Raw genomic sequence first — 22,792 nt, forward strand, 5'->3', positions numbered from 1 at the left:
CAGTGATTCAGTCCGTTTAACTTTGTTGCAAGCACAATCTGTCCGGCTTCTCTGGCCGACATAATTCATCTTGTACATTATAGTAAAGCACATCAAATTGATGCTATAGCTTAAATTATAATTGATTGTTTTTTATTTTGGTGGTTCATAAAGATAATCACCAAATGGAGGTCATAGCCCCCCCCCCCTTTTATTTAATACTACATCACTGCTTAGTGCCATTATCTAAAATGATCCTTTAACATGCTCATTTCTCCCCTCTATAGACCTTTCCTCTCTCTCCCTCTGTCTCCATTTGTGTCGGTGATCAGACATAATTGGTTTTGATCCACAGTAAGTCGATGGCTTGAATCTGCTGTGCAGGGAGCAGTGAGATTGTTGGAATGCTGACCGAGAGTAAGTTGCGATTAGGTCCAGAGCACTGCTGTGTAGTCGTGCAGCGAATACATAATACACACCCGAACACACACTGTTCACTATATACAGTATCTTCCCACCACTCCACAAATTGCGTTTCACAGCCCAGGGATGTTGTAACTCACTGTTTTCCTCCTCCTCACTCTGTTTCCTTTAGTGTGTGTTGTTTGCAGTTATAATCTGGTTCAGCAGGCTTTTATTGTGCTCATAAAACATATCAGTCAACACTGGTGTGGGGCTACTGTATGGGGCACCATTAAGAGGCATCCATACACACATGCTTGCTTGTGCCATTATTCTTATGAATAATTTCCATACATGGGTTCCCTAAGTAGAGCACAGTGTTTGCTGTAAATCCACTGCTCTCAGGGCAGAAATATACTCAATCACAGTCAAACCAATTCTACTGCACACATCAAACTGTGTTAATTACCTCTGATGTTAAATCACAGGGCCATTGCACAAGTACAAGAAGAATACAAGCGTAAGAGCAGAACAAAGGCTGAAATTGAAGCTATGCTTTACAAATATCACAACATTACACTAGATCAACAAGAATGATGCCGAATAGACTTAACATTAATTAGAAACAGGGACAATAATGCTCACATATACTTACTAGCTATACTGTACAATGTTATAGGACCTATTCTAGTCTGATCTGGAAGTGAGCATTACTACAACACATTATCTGTTTGGTTAACTAATATAATTAACAGAGGTCACATGGGCTAATTTAAGGACGCCGTAAAGTAAGGTTTGGAGCTGGCCCTTACAAACTGAAGGGTTGGGTTCAGGTGTAATTTAAAAAAACAGATTATCTGTTGGTGTAGATCTGGGGTCAGCAACCTTTACTATCAAATGTCTAGAGCTGCAGAACCTATTTCAAGCATACAATGAAGGTGACACAGCCCATCCATCCATCCATTTTCATCTGCCTATCCAGGGCTGGGTCACAGGGGCAGCAGGCCAAGCAAAGCACCCCAGGCGTCCATCTCCCTAGCAATGCTTTCCAGCTCCTCCTGGGAGACCCCAAGGCGTTCCCAGTCCAGATGAGATATGTAGTCCCTCCAACATGTTCTGGGTCTGCCCTGGGGCCTCCTACACAGCCCATTAAGCCTAAATCAGCCAATCAACAAGACTAATATGTCTGAATATGCATTCATTAGTAGTGGGCTCTTTGTTATTATTGGGTACTTAAACTTTATAGCATTGCCATTGAAAGCAAACAAATCTGTCCATGCACTACTGAAATCTCTATTTTCGTCCTAGACTGTTTTGGGGATTTGGATTTCATAGCTAGCCTAGGGAGACTCAAGACTAGCGATGACTACTGAGGTTTGGCAAAATTTAGAGGAAAAAGTGCCAGACTGTAGATGCATCATGCACATTTCAGTTGAGACGTATTTTTACAATTGGAGAATGTGAGTCACTTTAGATAAATGATTAATGTTAAAAATAACTGTTATTCATTTCCATATAATTTTTTAGAGGAACTAAAAAGCGGCATGCGCTCCTGAGCTGCAGCTTACTGACCCCTGATGTTGCCTGACTCAGGGCAGAAAGTTCAAAATGGCTATGTTTAGGGTTAGAGATAGCTCCTGTCAGATTTTGTGAGATATGGCATGTATCTGGAAGGAATTAATGTCTCTGCCAAGACTGCAGTGGGATTCATAAAATGTCAAAGGAATTGAACTTGATCAATCATATTAGCCATGCTAGATTCATGGCTCTGTGAATGATGGTTGCTGCATCACTTTGGTCCAGACTAAAATAATTTGCCAAATGTTCAATGCATGAGCATGAAATGTTGTACAGACATTTATAGTTCATAGCTGTAAGAGGATTAATCCTCCTGATTTTGGTGCACACTGACTTTCCCTCCAGTGTCATCAGCAGGTTAAAAGTTTGGCTCTGAGTTAATGTCTCCACAGCTGTGGAATGGAGCACCATGGTGGTCCACTGCGGTTCATGAAGACTATCACCAGCGAAACTGAAAGCCAACCGCAGCTTTGTCCACTTGATATTTTGCCTTGCTATTGTTACATTTTTTTCAGAGCTGTGTCTGAAATTTGTGTAGCTTCCTACGTGCTGGCACCTGGTTTCTACCTTTTTAGAAAGTTCCGACCGCACCTGTGTGCTGTGCCCAGGAACATCTCTAACAAAGACAATAGCCTGTATTGTCTTTGTTAGAGGGCAGACTTTCTGCTTTGCATAAATTAAACAGAAAAGTAGATAAAGGCTTTGTTTCCATGGAGGGAAATGATTTTCAGCTTACAAAGATAAACAGGAGGTCTGCATTCCCGCAGCATGTAGGGCTATTCTTGAGGAGGTGCACATCAGGCTGAGGCGTAGGCTACAGCAGAAATGCGTCTAAGCAGAGCCTACAATGTAGTTATGGTGTTAACTCAACGCAAAAGTATAAATCCTGCTTTAGTTTGAAGCTCTAACACAATCAGCACACAAGCTGTCTGCCGAATTAGAGCAAAAAAGAACCTCCATTGAAGATCCATACGCTGCTGCCCACAGTGTGAACAAGCAACTGCAGCTTACCAACACTGCATCTCATTAGAAATTACATGCATGCATGTTTAAAATCCGTTTACATGCTGTTCATATATTTACAATGTGCATAAAATGAGCAGAGTCTGCCTTCACAAAGCCATCCAGGCCAAACGCTTGACAACCACAATATGTGCATGTGTGCAAGTGCTCTTCCCACTGCCTCTTTCGCTCATCACACCCCCGCACACAGTAAAATCCACAAACGTACAGGTTCACATTCAGGAGCTTGGAAAAGAGGAGAAATAATCCCGGGTCCCCATGGGAGCAGATGTCACCGGCACAAACAAGCGACAGATTGCCTCAGCCCACGGCCAGGCTGAAGGTGCTCTGCAGAGCGAAGGGAGGTCATTACTGCTGGCCCTTCTGCACAGGAGGAAACATAGAGAGGGGAGTGAAGAGGCTGCAGGGCTCAACACAGCACTCACACACTCTTTTCTGCTGGCCTTTTTTCCTCTGCTAAAATGCAGCAGGTCACATTTGAACTGAAACCACTTACAGAGTTTTTTTGTAACCTGCAGCAGATCAACTGTGTGCCATTTAGCTGCTGAGGCATGAAATAACACGGACAGAGAACTCAGGGGGGAGATTTTGCAAATTGGAGGAAAGATGACCAGCTTGACCTGTGCAGTAAATGCTTGAACAGCGACTGGATCAGCTCATGCAGATCCTGTACAGGTCCCCTGTGCATGGACCCAATTGATTATAGACTTATTACAACAGTGCTGTGAAGTGGGAGGAGAAGAAGCCTCCTGGATAATTTCCTGGATAATTTCATAATACTGTATCTGTATGCATGTCTTTCTTCTTCACTTCAGTAGGAATTGGTTATTGAAAACGATTATTTGCTGTGTTTGGATGGTACTAATGAACCGTTCCGTACCGTCCCCATGTTTGGTCCCCCCTCTGTTGGGGTACCTAACACACAGATCTGGTACTAAAAGGTGGAGCTGTGAACATTGCAGTCTGATTGGTCAGTAGAGGACGGTCACTCTGCTCAGGGCTGAGTTGTGTCTGGTTTTGAGGCTCATGTAACCACTGTTCATACTGTGGAGAGTTTTATTACTGTAACTATAAAATGAAAGGATGTTTTGCTGCCTCTCACAGCAGCTGGAGTCTGAGAAAAAATAACTTCATTCACTGGGCCGACTGCCGGTGACTTTTAAGGTGGAACGTTAACTTGTAATGTTACTCAATGCATGAGTTGATGATGTGAATCCATCAGCACGCCTTAAATATTCCGTATGACATTACTTTAGTTTTTATAGGACATACACTTGACAGTAGCAAGTGGATCTTCAAGTGTTTATATATATTAATTTTGACCATGTTATGTGAACAACAAAAATAATTTTGGAAAATTATTAACACCTTCTTTTCTTGTCTTTGTGTTGAGCTTGCATCATATTGGATTTAAATTATAGAACTGTGTCTCAAACAGAACATAAATGTAAACAAAATGTGAAGTATACATAATTCATTTACACAATAACACTATATTATTACACTACAGTTATGTCACGTGTTTGTGTTGCTGTAACATTGATCCTGAAGGGTCCACTGTAATTACCAAAGAACATATACAGCATATCTCTGTGGTATTAACATTGTTTAAACTGAATCAGACTAGTTTATGTTTGTGTTGAACAGTATAGGGACATAATGCTAATCCTATCCTGGGCTCAGTGGGTATACTTCCTCCTCCTCATCTTGTCCTGTATCTTTTCCCTTCCCAGAGCTCAGCTTTGATTTACGGGTTCTTTTAATTTTCATCTGTCTTAATGAAGAAAGTAAGCACAGGGTTAATTGACATTTATATGTATATGTTACCAGGCTCCGTCATGATCCTCTTGCAGTGAAAATTAAAAAAAAATATATATGAGGAGAAAGTGAAAGAGAAACTAACAAGCCAGCATCATGATGGCTGGCGACTGTGTAACGTAGCGAGACTGCACAGGAGGTATTTCTCAGATGATGTCTGGGGATGAATGGCACTGATGAACAATCAGTCCACTCATAAAATTATGTAGTTACCTGTTACACACGCTGTCCAGTTTTAAATTGTAGACATAATCAAAGAACCACATTGTAAAAAAAAAGATTATTCACGTCACCACCCCCACACACACAGTCACACATGCACAAGCAATGATGGTGGTCAAATGAGCAAGTTGGCAATCCTGACTTTATACAATATCTTTGCTGCACCAAAGTACAATTATTTTTAGGCAGATCCCCATTAGCTTCCACAAAGTGGTTGCTACTCTTCCTGGAGTCCACTCACAAAACAAGATTAAAAATACATCAATTTAAAATCCCACAGTATCAATGAGACATTAAGTGAGTAAAAAACAAAACTGTCACAAACTCACTGTACCAAATAAAAAATAAAATAACAAAAATATTCCAGAACTGTCATAACAACATTTTAGTTTAGTAGGGAGATCTTGAAGGAATATCTATTATTAATCTGTCTAATGCTGGTAGGGAGCACATTCCCAGATAAGACCCCTCTGTAAAGAACGGCTCTCATTATTCAATTTGTTCGTGGACTTGGTGCCATCAGAAGACCAGTGCTCACTTGACGTGTCACATACCCATGACAAAAACCACTACATACTAGTTTATCTCCTGAAAATTGAGGTGTATTTTCTAAGATGACAGTATGCATGATTAACAAAAGACTAGATTTTAGTTTCACCTCCACAGTCAGCCAAGATAGTCGATTATGCATCTCACACATGTTGGCATGGAAAGAACAATAAAGACCTAATCTGGCTGCTCTGTGCTGTACAATTTGAAACTTTTTAAGGTGTTTTTGAGCAGCACTTGACCAGATGACTGGGCAGTACTCCAGGTGTGACAGAACGAATGACCTGTGTATTATACATCATGGTGGGTACGGCCATGACTCCAACCAGCAGTTAGCTAGAGGACTATTAAATTATTTCCACATCCTGTAAATAACTCCTCCCACTTTGCGACTCTGTGATCTTTAGCTAATCAGCTGCAAAATATCGTGGTTACCTGAGCAGTATTACACACAACTTTAAGCACAACACATTCACACATAGAAGAATTACTCTGATTAACAGTGATGATGTTTTTTTATCCAAATAAACTGGGATGAAAAGAAGAAGTACCGCCTCCTGCTGTTGGATGCCACCTAAATGGATTTGCATATGAGAAAAGAATCATGACACTTGTGTTACAAACTGCAGGTGTAACACTGGATCACAGATCTCGTCCTGCAAATCAGACTCAGGAGGCAGAACAGCTGTGGTAAAAACACTGAAAAACTAGGTCAGGAGGCAGCAACAAGAAATCCAGAGGGCTAAAGCAGGCGGGCGATAGTCAAAAGGCAGCAAGATGGTCTTTAGAACTCAAAGAGGCAGGAGAATAAAGGCTGGAAAATAAAGGCAACAAATAAAAGACAATCTGGTGGACAGTGACTTTTAACTGCCCTTTGTAGTCAGTGCACTGTGGCTGGCTGTGAAAGAATAGCAGCTGGGCGGACAGATGACTCGATCGGGAGATACTGAGGCGGCAAACTCAAGTGACGGAACAAATATGCAAAGATTAATCAAAGGAGGAGAATTAATGCCTTGATGGAGCACCTGCATGCCCTGAGAAAATTCATAGATGAAGGTTAAGTACATGAGGCTACATTTTCTACTTATAATTCCCATGTTGAGGCTGATTCCACACATTGTAAGACATTTATGTAGGTCTTCAATTCCAGGCTGGTAATACGACTTACTGCCAGTTTATTTCACTTCATTCAGTCTAATATTAAAGGAAATGACCACTTTAGCATGAAAATACAGACAGTACATAATCACCCTCATGCCGACAAGAAGTCCAGTGTAGTTTTTTAATCCACAAAACTCGCTTTGGGTATCGGAGAGTAACAGCTAGTCGGATTTTTCCATACACTTGAAGTGCATGGAACCCACGTCCAAAAACATTTTGAAAAGGTAATAAAACTCCGCTAATGCATTTCAAAAACGTCAGAACGGCTCGTCCATCGTAATCTAAGTGCCCTGAAGTCACGGCATGCAAATTGACTTGAAAAAACATAATGTACTCCCGCTTTTATAGCATAATTTTTCAAAATGATTTTGGACGTGGGTTCCATGCACTTCAATTGTATGGAAAAATCCTGTTATTAACTGTTAAACTGTTATCCTTCAATACCCCAAACGAGTTTTGTGGATTAAAAAACTACACTGGACTTCTTGTCGGCAGGAGGGTGAGTAAGTACTAGGGTTGGGTCGGTTCTCGGTAATACCAATTCGGTCCGGTACTCTGTCTTGGACTGGGTTTTTTTGAGACCAACTGGACCGCGGAACGTATGTGGAGCGGACTCCGCGTAGGTCCGCCCAGACTCAGCATGCGCCAAGGCCTCTACTGTAGCCTGGAGTTTGTTTAACAGTGACGGGGAGTCGATAATGGTGGACAATTTAGTCTCGAAGAAATCAAAGAACGCGCCAACACGGCAACACTTTGGCTTTGAGCCAGACGAAGGAGGCAGCCCTTGTTTGCACTGACTGAGTAAGCTAAACCTGCAAATTTATTTGTAACGAATAAAAGAAACAACGTGTTACTGTCACTCTGTTGTCCTATGGTCATTTTTTTTTTATTTTAAATGAGTCAACTGCGCCCCCAAGTTACTGACTTGATGCAGTTTTTCACAAAAACCGGACCGCATCAAAGCATCAGCTGCATCAAATTCATCCACGCATGTTGCCATTTTTTTTGACCATTTGTTAATATCTAAGTAAAAAGATAACATCCCCATTCTTAGTCCTACAAGCCTCTGATTGCTTGTTCTCCAACTAATAACACAGCCATCAATGAACACAAACTTATTTGAATCACTGAATGATACAAATCCTACATTGTGAAACCACACTAGGAATAAAAATACTAACAAATAACTGGTATTTCAACTGTTTATTCTGTATAAGTACAGCTAATATTGTCATAAATGTGTGCATACAGAACACAAAAATGAATACAGGCAACAAACACATAGTTGCTTGCAAACTACATTGCACTCTAGCTAAAGGTAATGATAGTGTAACAGATTAGGTTTTTTCTTCTGTCCATTAATGGTTACAGAGCTGCATTCAATGACTCAGCAGTGCCGTAATTACTGGACAGCGCCAGTGAGTACTATATCCAGCTGAGTTATTATTGCTCAATTGGGGACTTCCTACCTGGTTTCTATGCTGGTGATGTGGTCCACCGTTTAGCGTGGCTGAAACAACAACCCAACTTCATGGGTAGGTTTCCCAGTGATTGTAAGGTATGCATTCTTGCAGTTCCACGGTGCTGAATGTACATGGTGTGTCATTTGTGTTATATCTGCCTATGTTCCTTGTTTTGCAGCTGAGCTGGCTTGTCCTCTGGCGTTAGATCTGGAGTGATACTGTCAGCTTCAAGCCTTTGCTTAACGCAACTTTGCTGTTTGTGAAGGTAGGCTGGTGTGTTTTATATCCTTAACTTCAGGTGGCTTCTATCTGGCCTTCAGCTAAGTGCAAGTCTTTCTTGGTCTTTGTTCTGCTGTTAAAAGTGAGCAAGCCGTGGTCTGATGGCTCTCTAGGAAACTGCGCCTCTGCTTCCTGGGACTGCAGTGGCTTACTTTTAGTTTAAGTGTAACTCCCAGTTCGTAATTTTAGTGTTTGCATACACTTTGCAGGCATTTGTATTCTGTGCATCATGGTGCGGGGCAATGGCTTTGACATGATATTTTTCTGTTGTCACTCGGACTCTCGCTGCAGCCCAGTGGCAACCCAGCAGGACAAGGTCCACTGCCCCTACACCTTCCCAACATATGCTCCAATAACCACGGAGTGAGAGGCTCTGAATATGAAAAACAGCCCCCGTTTAGTAATATTGAAGGATATGGGAAAATTTTTCCCTGTCCTTGAGGAAAACTTAAATCAGCGCCAGTAAAGTTGTGATGTTGAGAATAAGGGGATTAACAGATTTGCCCCCACTCAAGCTTAGTTTGTGATTTCACTGTGACTCAACAGAAGACAACGGACATCTCAGTTTGCTAGATGTCCTGTATGTCTACCATGCCTTCTATAAAAACTGCCAGCTGACTTTTAATCTTTACATTGCCTCATCTCCATAAAGTACAACGAGCTTTCATGATATAAGACAGAAACAATAATAACAGTGCTATGCGTAACATTTTAACATCAATTATTCTCAATACGCATTATTTTAAAAGTAAAAGAGCAGTGCTAACAAGGTGAGTAGCCTTTATTTAACTACATACTAGACCTGATGAATGTCAGAGAGATTTATTTTCTTGATCTGTTTGTGGAGGTCAAGGCACAATATTTGTGTTCATGTTTGATGCCAGAAGAAAATGACTGAGGCTGTGTGCATGTGCTGCATTAATGTGCTGGTGTGAAGCTCTGACATTCAAAAGTGTTCACAGTTGAGTGAGAACACCACTGATTTTACAAGCTAACAAAGAAACTAATAATAATGTGATGAGAAGATCAAGGGAATATGTCGGTCTGTGGCCGTGCTGCCAGCTCTCTCCGGTTTTACACCAGGCTTGGCTCCTTTGAAAGACTCCTTGCGAAGCCCTCCTCCTGCTGGCAGATACTCTGTGCTGCAATAAAATGGTTAATCAGCGGTGCCGTGCACCGTAGAGCCGATGCGCTGCTGGTTCTGCCGGCCTGAATAGAATATAATGTCTACTGTTGTGTACATCCGCGGTCGTTTTCAAAACACACTTGTGTCACGCACTCCAAAAGAAACTTGTTGAAACTTTAAACAATAATTTATTGTACAAAACGGGGGAAACAAACGCTGACAAAAATGGTTCCATAATTCATATTAAATTCAAAAGAAGAAGAGAAGAGAAGAACTCAAAAGATTCAGAAGACAAGTTAGCGGGAATAGTGATAAAGTGGTAAAACTTGGCATTAGGGCTGCAACGATTAGTCGACTAATCGATGACTAATTGACTATTAAAATAATTGGTGGCTATTTTAGTAGTCGACTAATCGGTTTGAGTCATGTTTCATAGAAAAGTATTATAAACGTAACCCAAAAAAACTCTTATTGCTGCTTCTTACATTCAAATATTGGCAGCTTTACACACTCTCCCATGACGGTGAACTAAAACCCTTTGGCGTGTGTATGAAACAAGACATTAGATGACATAATTTTGGGGTTTGGGTGAGACAGACCGACATTTTTCAACATTTCAACACATTTTTTGATAAAATGATTAGTCGACTAATCGAAGAAATAATCGACAGATTAGTCGACAATGAAAATAATTGTTCGTTGCAGCCCTACTTGGCATTGATCCACAGCCTCAGACGGGTGCGCTCAAGCCTGCCGTGCACAAGCTTCGTTGGTAGGCGATACTATATTTTCACATTTTTAACAATGCAATTTAAAAGTTTTGATTTTTATTGATAACCTACATTTACCAACAACAAAAAGACTAAATTTAGCACCAAAAAAATGTAAATAAATAAATAAATGAATGAATAATAATAAAAAAAGGTAAATAAAAAAACGAATATCGAATACCAAATTTTCATAACGAATACCTACCCACAGAAACGAATATTCGAATATCTGAATATTTGGGTACAGCCCTAGTGATGTCAGATCAGAAAACATTTCTTTATGAAATAGTTTTGGGAGGCATGGACAAACAATGTTATCCTTTCTATAGGGGCTTCACATCAGAAGACCCTTGTTTGTCCTGTTCCAGACGGCATGTATAACCAACATATTTTGATATTTCATTTTGAAGACTTGTTGGTCAGAATGGCCACAATTATGAAAATAAAACTCAAGTTAACAAATAGCAGAATTCACTGAAGTGATATTAGCAGAGTAAACAGAAATTAAACAGAGTAAACATCCAAAACTTTAAGAAATTCAAAACACCCAGTTTTAAATGTCTGAAACAGTTGTGCGGTATGTCTAGTCGGTCAGTCTTGTCAGGATCACAGGAAAGACCCAGTGGTGTGTCATCTGCATAAGAATGGAGCCTGGGAATGTTTCTAACAATGGCATGTCCCAGGAGTAATGTAAATAGAAAAGAAATATGGGCCAAGCATAGAGCCCTGAGGCACCCCACACTCGATTACTTATCTCCCCCAGATAACCTGGACACCCCAGTAAAAATAGCAATAAGTCCTACACTGGGAAAAGGAATAAGATGCCCAAAGGCTGCTAAAAGGCGGCTTGTGAAATCAATTCTAACATGTTTATCAGCCACAATCTATGCAAAAACAACAGTGGAACCCACAGTTTGAAACACTTTTCATTTAAATGGACCTGTCCTTATATACATATATATGTGTGTGTATATTGATAGGATGTGTAACACCTTTAATGACTAAGAAAACTGATGAGAAACAGTAATATCCTTTCCCTCTCTGTTTCACAAACTTACAAAGGCACGTACACACACGCACACACACACACACACACACACACACACACACTGAGGACAGTGAGTACAGTAGCCCCAGGCCCAGATGGTGCTCCTTCTCCACCAATGACGATGTTACATAAGTGGATTGAGCTCAGGGACAGAGGCCTGCATGCCTGCTTTACTGAGCCACAGTGGTGCATGGGATGCTTTCTGTGGAAAAAGGAAAAAGAGAGAAGGAGGGGAACGTATCTGGTGCTTGAGCCTGGAGAGACAGACGCGTACGGCTTTAAATAGCTCTAATCCCACCCCCATCCTTGCACATGCATTCGGCCACTTTCCTGCCACTGGGTCTCTGACAGAGCACAGCGAGGTATCAGGCATCCGCAGCCCTTCTCTGCTCAGCTCTGGAGGGTGTGTGGGTGGGGAGCTGTATCTGGAAGCATGTCTGTGTACGGACGTGCACAGCTGTGTGTGCACGGCGGGGAGAAGGTGTAAGTGTGATGTGAATGTTGAGGCGATCTGAGCGGAGAGGCTGGGATTTAAAAGTGAAGGACAAATCACAGGGTTTGGTCTGAACAAGGACATGTTAATGACCTTGGGCTGTGATAAATCCAAGAAATAAGGTGATTCTGGCACTGATGGTGTCCCTGGCGTTTTACAAATGCTGTTTATGCAAAAGCTCCCATTCCTAGATAAAGACAAGGTTACTGAAGAGCTGCTTGCACGCAAGTGACGTAATGCATATCCTATTCTTCTGCTGCACACTAATATTCCCTACACCACTGCCTACACAATAACACTGACATGTGGCTAGTGGTTAAATGCCATACAAATCAGCACTTGCTCATCCAGTCCCCCATTTCCCTGCCTGCCTTCACCTTTCCATCACAACAACACCACCTCTGTTCTCTTTTTCCTTCTTCCATCTCTACTTCTTTCATTCACTGCCTCCCTCAGAGGCAGCCATCTCCTCTCATTGTCCCGCTGTCTTTTGTTGCCCTCCTCAACAAAAGAGAACACTTTAGGCTGTGATGTGTGTGTGTGTGTGTGTGTGTGTGTGTGTGTGTGTGTGTGCGCTTGCCTATGACAATGATGCTTCATTTCCTCCAGACTGGTTGCTTGGGTATAATAGCTGGTGTGTAACTGTGTGTGTTTGTGTGTGTGCAGAGTTAGCGCACTGCCTCTTTAAGTCAGAGAGAGAGTGACAGCTTGCAGCTATGCTCGATTCTTGCCCCCTGCCATTACTGCAACACACTTCTGTTTGCTGCCACACATACAATTTGAGAGCATTATCTTATGCACAGTGACGTATATATTAGCACAAAAACAGGCCCACCAAGAGGGTTTGTGGTGATCGTTGCCAAAAGAAAAAATATATATATAAAAAAGCAACACAATTTGCAAGCTGGATTCCTATTGTGTGATGTGTTGTGGTAATTGTAATGAACAATGATGATTGTTTTAAGATATTCCTTATAGTCATAATGTGCAAAATAAATTCTGAAAGAATATAAATTATCCTCAAAATATTTGGCAAAGCTGGTATTCTTAAGATAAAGTTAAATAGTGCAGCAAAGACTAAATGAAATAACCACAACTCAAAATCCACTCAGTAGCTTTTTCGGTATCTTTCTGCCATATCAAAACTACATATGATGGCAGATGCAAACACTTGAACCACTACGTGGCTCAAGGGATGTTCTCTTGGTTGGGCCACTACTTTGGTACACATATTCCCCCTCAGGATGAATTTTAATGACTTTGGTAATCCCCTGACTTTTCATCAAGCACCATCATGTGAGAAGTGAAGTGATGTAACATTAGATAGTGCCTGACCAGACAGGCACAGGGGTATTTTAGCCACCTGAAAAGACCCACCAAGTCAGTGCTAACATTTTGTTTTAATGATTTTAAGACTGTTTTTTCTTTTTCTTTTAGGGAATATTAGCATTAGCACAGTAAACCATATATGTAAATGAACTGTGCTAACCTGGCTAGCAGCTAGCATTAGGGTTATGTCCACTGAATTTTCCACAGTCAGATGGCGAAGACCAAAATGCTAAACTCCAGGCTGGATGATGACATCACAGTGGCAGCATCCATTATTTTACACAGTCTATGATTGCTAACTCAACAATCAATTCAAGAGAACATATTTTAATGACTGACTGCAAACCGTCTTTTGTGGAGCAATTTATACCCCAGCAGTGCAGGTTTTTCCAATTTACGGTGCAAAACAGCAAATATGATAATGTATTTCACTTTGGACTCTCTAGTCTCTCTTTTCCCAATTGCCGGCAATTGGTTGCTTGTCAAACTTCAACAAAGTTTGACTTTAAGCAAAAGTTCTTTGGACTGACTTGTTGGAAAGGCTGTGACTCCTCTTTGGCTCAATCCAAATGCACACTCACCATAAGGCAGAAACTCAATTAGAGCAATATGTTGAATCCTATCCAATAATTGCATAAAGTTTATTAGATACACCTGTACAATCTTCTACTATCCAACACAACAGCTCTGCAATAATTCGCTCCCTGCTTGTAACTGCTTTCAGTTTTTGTTGACACTGTCGGAGAAGTGTGTAAATGCTAACCACACATTACTGATTTATATGGTGTGACTGCTACTTTTTCATTTTACTTTGTAATAGCTGTCATGAGGACCCATTAAGAAATCAATAACATAATTTTACTGCTATATTCATTTAAAGGGAACATGTCAGTGCTGTTTGACAAGGCTGGATGGTGTTTTCCACTGGCTCGTATGCTTTCAGAAAATGTCACAATAAAGGGTAATATAGTACCTCGGAATTATAGCATTTGTCATGGTTGTCATTCATCTCCCTTTTTCACCTCGGCTGAGTCAACACTCAATGATGCATATTTGTACCTACTTATTTAGGTTGCCGTGCTTTAACCATGCAAGACTCTTAAGATGTTCCGGCCCAATAATCACACACATTCAACCAATCCAGGAAATTGCAATTAGAGGTGTCCAGGATATGAATAGCTCCTGAGTGTGCAGCGCTGCCGCTGTCACTGACTGAATAAGTAGCTTTTTGCTTTGAGGATCCCCTCACTCGCAACTGATAGCACCATTGTTAGCTCAGCCATAATATATTTTCTGAAAACAGAAACACAAATGATGCAAAAGGTCTGCTCCAAATAGCTTTTTGCTTGATATACTTCGATTTCTCATTTTACATTTAATGAAGCTTTAGGGAAAGTTCAATCAGGAAGACAATACTTTTCATGCTCAGATTGTAAATTTCTTTCTCACCCTGCCTGTCACTCCTCGCCCGCATGCTCACTCACGATCTTTAGGTGTCATTGTCTGGGTGGGTCAATTGAGTTTTCAGCTGATTCACGATCAACCAATAGCACAGCGACACACCTTCTCTGTCCGCCTATCATTTCACTGCTCCTCACATTAAATATGGTTCTTTCTCTGCCATAGTGCTTTCTTGCTGCTGTCATGCACACCCTCCACCTCCCCTTCACCACCTGGTCTTTACGGATTCATCAGCCTCATACGCCTCAGCAGCCTCAGAGTCATCAGCCACCACCACCACCAGTGTCTGGACTCTATGGGGAGATTTATCCTGCTGCCGCTCAGATGTCCCTCGATCACAAAATGTCTCCCTCTGGTGTCCAAGACTTCTGTTAAATCTTAATCAGCACAAATTATCTGTTAATCTGTACACTCATATTCTGTATTAGAAATTATCTTTACTTCATTCTTCTGTCTCTCCTGATTGAATTATTAGTGGTCATTTGATGTGCATAGACTAATACCAGTACAGTGAACCTTTTGGCTTCCTTAACAATCCTGATTTAATGTTTTACGTATCTTTACATACATGCGTTGTGGCATTTTTTTAAGCGTCAAGAAGCCTCTTTGTTGGCTTTCAGTAATGGCTTAATTTTTCAGCCTCGCAGGTTGGTGCTTGGTATCAATGGATGCCTTCATATATCACACAAGATATCCCTTCCTTTGTGCTAGCTTATAAAATGAGGGCACCTAAAGACAGTAACTTTGGTCCCCCAGGTATTTCATAATTAAAGTAACTGGAGGCAAATTGGAGGCCAATCCTTTTGGGAGTGCCACTGGCCTGTATTTGGCGACGTACTTGAAAACTGTGGGCTAATCAATTACATTACTAATTACTAAACAGCAAAATAAACGACTGATATTACTTGTACCTTTACTCTCTTTGAACACAAACCAGTACTAACATTCTCTGTATTAACACATATAGAAACAAGGTGTAAAGCATGTTGCAATGTTTTCAGGCATTGCTGTGATTAGTAGCTGTAATGTAGTTACTGAATTTCAAATCCTATGCCATCACACTGCTTGTTAAGAAAAAAAGTAATTACTGTACTAAGCAATGTGTAACTGCCCAGCACTAGAGTGTCATCTGACCAGGTCTAAAGGCAGAAGTGTTTAAACCTGTACCAACCATAGCCTCCACCTGGCTGCAACACACTGCCACCTGATTCCCTTCCAAGCATCCTGTGTCTTTGAATTCTGCGGGGATAACAGGGCACACTTTCAGTCAGTCTCCCCTCAAAGGCATTCATGTTGCTGCACTCAGTTGTACACACTTAGGAGAGCTTGAGAGAGAAGTTAGACTCCTGCCTCACTTTCACACCTTGCTAATCTCGGTTTTCCAAAATGTTGGTTAAATAGGCACGAGAGGAAAAGTCAGGGGACCACAAGTAGCCTACACTTCAAACACAAATGACAAAAACTAGCTGAGTTAACTATCTTTGATGGCAAAAAGTAAAACTCTAGGAAGTTACTTAATTTCAGAAAACCAGAAAACATTTGATGCAGAATTTTTCATATGACATGAATGGTGGTCAGGATTAGAAAGGTTACTTTAAAAATGTTCTGATACAATTACTAATTACCTGTAAAAATCTGTTGTCAGTAACCTAATCCAAGTTTCACAACAGTAACGAGATAACTTTTATTTAAACTCACTACACACTTGTGTATTCTGTAAGACAACAGAACAATGTAACCCTAGAAATGAAATTAGGAAAACCAAGATTTTTGCCATCAAAAATGTGTCCTCTGCTCAGTGTATATTCTTAAAGAAAAACCGAACCGAACCTGTTCTCACTCCGAAGTTGTCAAATACCAGCACTTGGGCAGTGACTTCTTCATCAGACACTGATGAAAAAGGCCGTCGTTTCATGTTGTCATGCGGCCGGACAACAACATAAGTTAAGGGGATGAAAGGTCTGGGTAGGGTGGGTGGAGGGGTGGTTCATGGATCCAACAATCACCTGAATGTTATGTAATTTTAAATCCATACCGCGGTGTAGCCGTGCCAACACACTGGTCTTAATGGAAAATTTTTCAACGAGCTTTGTGTCACTGTAGAGTGGGCAGCGTGTGCAGATGATTGATGTCTGTCCCATTGTGTCGCCAATACCTGAAGCTCCCCTCTCACTTGGGGGTCCACCAGGTGAATTTTTACCTATGTGTAGTGCCCATGTCATAAGTTTCCCTTTAAAAGTGGAGCAGAGCGAATTAAAAAACATGGTCAGTGAGAAGACACGCCATCTGTGTTAAAGTTTGATAACGCCGTTGGACCTGCCTGTGGTGCTGACTGGCTAATCGTTAGTTCCCTGCTGTGCTCAATAAATTGTTTCTTATTTCAACCTAGGAACCACTGTTTCATGTCATGACGCCAGACAAATAAGTCAAATCAAACTTATTGGAGTAGGTGGATCCAAATGTCTGGATGTCAGTAGACCCAGGCAATGAGATCTATCCTCTGGGAGCCATGAATGTGCAAAATTGTGTACTAATCCATAGGGATGCACCGAAATGAAAATTTGTGGCCGAAGCCAAAACCGAATAAAATTAAACACTTGGCCGAATACCGAGTACCGAATACCGAATGCCGTTTTTTAGTATTTCATTAGTTTTTGCAGATGAAATACCTCCAGATTAGCGTTGTCACGGTACCAAAATTGGGACCCACTGTACGATACCAGTGAAAGTATCACGGTTCTGAGTAGTATCACGATACCACAGCAAAAATGAGGCAGATGTGCCTTTTGTCATTTATAAATCACTTTTCTATAATACATCAATGATATTTCAATGGAATAAATTACTTACTGACTTATTCATACTTCAAAAACAGCATCAATAAGTGATTAACATAGGGGGGATCAAAATAAAATAAATAAATGAAATAAGAATCAACCAGCCACCCTCCTCCCCTGACAAGTAAAGAACAGTCCCTTCATAAGTAAAGAACAGTCCCTGAAGTGCGGTGAGGTTTGTGGGCCGTTACTGACACAAAGAGAGAAATGTGAACGGCTCGTTTCTCCTCTGATAGGCCACATACTGTGTGCCGCCACGGCTCGGCTGTTCAGGTACTTTTGGGCAGTCATGACAACAAGTTATTCACCTGGAGCCGGACTTCTCCGTCGCCGGTAAGCTGTTATCATGCGCCGCCGTATTTGACAGGAATACATATTCCTGTCCGTGTCTGTGACCCCCGTTCAACCCACAACCGGCGGGATTCACCGTTTCGTTTCTGCTACTGGTTGAAATCTGTACTCACATAGCGTGCTGAATGATTTATTTTGCCCGTACAAAACTATTTTTAGTCGCAAATGCGAGCGCGGTGACGGACGGAGTAAAATATCGCCACATTGCCGACATTTTACTCCGTCCGTCACCGCACGCTGTTTGATTGCGTCATCAAAACACGCCGCTATTATTTGGCCTTGCTTTTCACTTTTTCCACTGAATACCGAATATATGCGGTTACCGAAAATTCGGTGCATCCCTACTAATCCATATCATGTGTGTTGAGATATTTCACTGACTATGTGAAATTTTAAACTGCTGATGGAGTTAGATGAAAAGTCAGAGGATCACCAAAGTATTTAGGATTCTTCCTCAGCTGCACAAAATGTCACGGCAATCCACGTAGCTGTTGTTGAGATATTTCAGTCAGTGTTAATTTACACCATCGATTGTGCTATCATGATTCAGAAATGACACCAAGTTACAGTAAAAGACAACAAATGACAAATGTCAGTGTCACAAACAGCCTCTCCAAACCACCATAAGTAGTTACTGAGCTTCTCTGTTCTTGCCTGCGTTAACCACCACCCCCTTCTCATCCCAATCTTCCCATCATGCTGCAGGCAACTAAACAGATCCTTTGTTTTGGGTCTTAGAGAAGCCATAAAAAAGCAGACTTTGTTCTGTACTCTCTCTCCCTTTCTCTCTGTCATCCTCCTCCCTCCCTCCCTCCCTCGTTCCACCCAACCAGCAGATGGTTAATGATTCATGGGCTGGGTGCGCACGTGCTATAGTGAGTGTAGCATTACTCTATGGACGTGCAGAAAACAGGGTGAGATACAGTGTGTTGCTTAGGGCTCGACCGATATGGAACAGTGAAAGAATGACACTACTTTTATGTTGGAGCTGACATTAGCTGATCATTTATACCAATATTCAGGTTTTATTATTCTAAATATGTTGAATAAAATTATTCTTATCATGTGGAGCTTGATCACAGTACTGCCTTAGAGTTAACATATTAACTGGGATTAGTTTTTGGACGGTTACGGACGTGACACATCGGTCGTGTGATGCTTCAAGATGTGCATGAGTGAGCATGACACGAGTTTGTCTGTGCATGTGTTTATGTGTGTGACATATTGTGTGTGTGAGAGAGAAAGACAGAGGGAAGTTTTTATCAAAGTCAAAGCAGTAATCATTGACTTAAGCCCAACCTTCACAGTCTGGCCTTACTGAGCAACTCTTTTTTCTTGTTGTCATTAAAACTCAATCAGATAATTTCCCCTCGCTCTTCCTCAGCTGCACTATCTCTGCTTGCATCTCACCCCCCCTTTTTACGCTCCGCCTCTCCCAGCTCTTGTCCTGTTTCTTAACTTAACACCCTGGGGATGCACCTCTCCTCAGGTTACAAATCTCCCTCCTGCCATCTCTCCATCTACCACAACCACAACCATTCAAATGACAAGAAAAAAAAAAAGAAAAAAAAAGAGAAGACACCAGCAGCAGCAGCTGCCCATTAGCCTCCCAAAAGCACTTCTGCTCAACAGAAACCCACAAGGTGACAGTTTGTTGAAAGGAAATGCAATCTTTCTCCATCCACTCCTTCCTGCAGCCGGGGACAGACAATGAGGGGAAGTGATTAAACTGGGGTCCATAGCAGTGGCAAGCTTCATAGCCACTTTACAACAGTATGATGGATTCTTACAAGAAGAAATACACACACACAGTCACACACTTGACTCTGCAGACTTAATCTAAAAACAGTGTAATGTAAAGCCGAGGCTTTCCGTGCTCTCTCACGCATTAAGCAACAACAGTAATGCAGAGAAAAGAGGTCACATACAAGAGGCCACTTTCTCTCCTCCAAGGGAGTGGACTACCTTCCAACACACACAACGACTTCATACCCACAGGCAGCTGACCCTACTCTCATTCCATGCATTTGTAAGAAGAACACTCAACAGGGAGGGAATTTAAAGAATTCACTGTAAGTTTGAACATGGCACCATTTCAGTGTCAGAAATAGTACTCCGAGTGATCAGAAGAGGAGGGCTGTAGTGCTGCTCAATCAACTGACTGGATCATGTCGACTGGCACACCAGACTGGTAGGCTGTCAGTCACTGTTTGGCCGTTGGTGAGCATTTGTCACCCGAGTTTTTGTAGTGTGTCCCGCCCTGTTGGCACAAGTCTTCCCTTGTCTGCATTTTTGCCCATTCAGCATGTTGAATCAGTGGCAGAGTGGTGTGTCTGGGCCTGAATACATTTAAAGCCATTACATGAGAACTCACTCTGATTAACCGTTAAGCTCAGTGAACATTATTATTATATCATTATATTATTACAACATTATTTTTTAGCCATTTAGCTATTGCTGTTTGCTGGCACACGATAATTAACTGTTATTCTTTCAACATTGGGTTGTGTTGTAAATGTGCTAACTGGCCAGCTACTGTCTTGACCTCAGCTCAGCTTTTAGGGTTTTTTGTTTTTTTACAGAAATACAGTCACATACCGTACATCCTGGTGAAATGCCAGGGATGTATGAAGGTATGAATAAATAGATACCACCCAAGCCTAGCATGGACATTGTTTCCTCTCACGCAGGTGCAGAACATACGCTGTAGTCTTTGCGATGTGTTCAAGTGCAACTTTTGGCCAACACACAAGAGATGTAAGGCAATGCAATAGAAGGCCTTCAATGAGGCTAAAAACAGAGTTTAAATGACGTTTTTCCAAACAACTTTTTATGTCGGGGCTTCAGGACACTTGGATCACTACGGACGAGCAGTAGGGAAATATTTTGTGGTTTCAATTATACGTTCTTGGACGTTTGAATCTGGGGCGCCGTCAGCCTCCATTAGGTGGAGTTGTGTTTCTACCTCCTCTCCCCTTGGATCTCCCCGCAAGACGCTAAAACTTCACCTGAGCCTCCCTCGGCATATGGGTGAGTAGATAATGGCTGAATTTTCATTTTTGGGTGCACTATCCCTTTAAGGGGATAGTTCAAAATTTTGGTAGATACTGTTTCTTCTTGAGAGTTAGATGGGAAGATGGATACCACTCACACTGCAGAGTGAGAACTGAGACGCCTACCTTAGCATAGATAATGGAAGCAAGGGAAAACAGGTAGCCTGGCTCCCTGCAAAGTCAAAAACATGCAAAACATATGGCAACAGTTTATCCATCCAGCTGGTTACCTGGCAACTCCCTAAGACAACAAGACTGATGTTTGCCAAAATACAGTACAAGCACGTACATCACTGTAAAACTACAACTTATACTTAATACACAGTGCATACTTAAGTCAAGATGAAACAGAAGAAAATCTGCTGAAAAAAATAATAAAACAATCTGGAGGTACTTTACTCGACGTCTGCTCTACTTTGTAATCTACACTAAATACATTTTGGAACCACTCAAGCCAGGGTGTGGCCAGTACCAGTACCCAGACTGCCATAAACCACAGATGTGTTCTCATTGTAATTTGAGCCCATCCCGAGAGCTGCTCCCTGCTTACATTGCACATCTTGTCTCGTAAAATGTCTGGCATGATTAGGCTGTTCAGAATGAATGTGTCATGGTACAGGAATTACTCCTGTTAATCTGTCATATGATGCAAAATGTTGCTTGAAATACAGAATAACACAGCCAGAGCTGCACACTTGAGACTCCACTTAAATCAGACTTTGGTAAAAAAAAAAAAAAATAAAAATAAAATGAGGAAGGAATGGGCTTGCTGAGCTGGACTGTAGACCTGAAAGCAACAGCTTGATGAGTTCTGACCTGACAGCAGCATGCAGGTTTTTCTGCACTGCCTAACCTCTGGGCCTTTAACCTGGTGTGACTAAAATCATTGAACAGAAGGAGGAGCTTCATACTTTTTTTTTTTCCTTTTCATCATGTTTTTAGGAATGTGCCCTCAGTGCTTGCATCACTGCAGGGGCCTCATTGCAGCACCTTTTTATGCTACTTCCTGCTTTCAGTTGCTAATAATCTACAGGATTTCACTGTATAATGGACTCCTCTTAGTGTATTTTGAGAAACTGTATTGCCTGTGGCCTAATGCTCAACCTGAGACAGTCTATATCATCGACCAGACAGCACTAGTCCAGCAGCTGTTTAATTATTATACCAACCAGACCTTGCACCTGCAGCTTTCACCATGCTGTGCTTAACCAATGCTGGCTGGGCTGTTTCTGTTCTCTGGTCATGCAGCAAGTTATATTAATAAAATATGCCTTTTGTGGCCTTTTTTAAACACTTTGGAAGCTCAAGCAAAGAATCTGCATGTGTTTACTCACTCTTAAATTACAGTCATAGTCATAAGCCCTTTTAATACAGAGATAACGCAACAGGGCGGCAACAAAAGCCCCGTTTACATTGTGAAAAGTTGTGGATGGTACCAATAGAACCGTTCTGTACCGTCCCCATGTTTGGTCCCCCCTCTGTTGGGGTACCTAGCACACAGATCTGGTACTAAAAGGTGGAGCTGTGAACACTGCAGTCTGATTGGTCAGTAGAGAACGGTCACTCTGCTCAGGGCTGAGTTGTGTCTGGTTTTGAGGCTCATGTAACCACTGTTCATACTGTGGAGAGTTTTATTAGTAAACTGTAACTATAAAATGAAAGGATGTTTTGCTGCCTCTCACAGCAGCTGGAGTCTGAGAAAAATAATTTCATTCCAGGGTTCGACATAACCCATGGCCTGATGGCCGGGGGCCAATAAAACAGTATGTCGGCCGATTGATGGGTCACAGGCCCGCTCAGGCCAGTGACGCTGTAAGGCTTTTTTTTTGTCAGGGGAACAACTCCAGCGG

The 22,792-nt window shown here is 41.6% G+C and overlaps 1 long non-coding RNA gene across 1 annotated transcript; it reads left to right on the forward strand.

The window, feature by feature from the left end:
- Positions 1-8,147: 8,147 nt before the first annotated feature.
- On the forward strand, positions 8,148-16,625 carry LOC125905013 (uncharacterized). The gene is made up of 3 exons (XR_007451611.1): positions 8,148-8,267; positions 8,374-8,460; positions 14,867-16,625. It is a non-coding gene; the product is annotated as an uncharacterized LOC125905013 (long non-coding RNA).
- Positions 16,626-22,792: the final 6,167 nt, after the last annotated feature.

The sequence above is a fragment of the Epinephelus fuscoguttatus genome, linkage group LG17 (assembly GCF_011397635.1).
Source record: "Epinephelus fuscoguttatus linkage group LG17, E.fuscoguttatus.final_Chr_v1".
Lineage (NCBI taxonomy): Eukaryota > Metazoa > Chordata > Actinopteri > Perciformes > Serranidae > Epinephelus > Epinephelus fuscoguttatus.